Below are 816 nucleotides of genomic sequence, written 5' to 3'. Positions count from 1 at the left end.
ACTGCTGATCTCTAACATTTCCAGTCATGGTACTCTGACAGAGTGGTTCAGACTGTTCAACAGAACCACGGTCAGCTGTATCGCCTCTATGTACAGGTCTGATCATGAAGCTTCATTCTGTGATGGATTTCAAAATAGATTTGAAATGAGCTCCAACCTCACCAACGTCTTTCTGAAGATCAAGAGAGTGGATGTTTCTGACTCTGGACTGTATTTCTGTGGATTTTACATAGGGAAACACACAGTCATTACCGATACAATACATTTAAATGTTCAAGGTAAGATTGTATTCAAGTCAGACATGTCATTTTCTGAATGTATTTACACCACTGTCTTTCTCAAAATCAAGAGAGTGGATGTATCTGACTCTGGACTGTATTTCTGTGGATTTTACATAGACCCACACACAGTCATCATCGATACAATACATTTAAATGTTCACGGTAAGATTGTATTTAAGTCTAAACTCTTTCAGAGATTTTATTTTTCTCATCATATTTACAGTACACTTTGTCTCAAATTTATTTACAACACAAAGACAAACTAAAAACAAATACATGTCAAACAATTGAATCTATTTTTTTCACAGGTAATAATGAATCTGATTATGAAGAGGATTGTAACTCTGAAGGTAAAGTTCCTTTCTCTCTGTTACCATGGGGTGTATCATTTCAATGTTAACCATGTCTAAATCCACCAGAGCTGAATCTATCATCTTTATTGTAGAAATACCTGGTGGAATGACAAACCTGATGAGTGTGGTGCTGGGGGGTCTGACTGTTTTCCTCACTATAGTCGTCATTGTTCTGGCTGTTA

The 816-nt window shown here is 36.5% G+C and overlaps 1 long non-coding RNA gene across 1 annotated transcript; it reads left to right on the top strand.

Annotated features, from left to right (window-relative positions):
- The first annotated feature begins 396 nt into the window (after positions 1-396).
- LOC147817269 (uncharacterized) lies at positions 397-811 on the top strand. Its single transcript, XR_015436522.1, has 3 exons — positions 397-443; positions 590-631; positions 727-811. It is a non-coding gene; the product is annotated as an uncharacterized LOC147817269 (long non-coding RNA).
- The last annotated feature ends 5 nt before the right edge of the window (positions 812-816 follow it).

Source organism: Seriola lalandi, unplaced genomic scaffold (genome assembly GCF_002814215.2).
Source record: "Seriola lalandi dorsalis isolate HSWRI2012SDOR001 ecotype SW California unplaced genomic scaffold, Sedor1 jcf7180002054979, whole genome shotgun sequence".
NCBI classification, from domain to species: Eukaryota; Metazoa; Chordata; class Actinopteri; order Carangiformes; family Carangidae; genus Seriola; species Seriola lalandi.
Note: the sequence above shows the minus strand (reverse complement) of the source record. Positions and strands in the feature narration are given on the sequence as shown.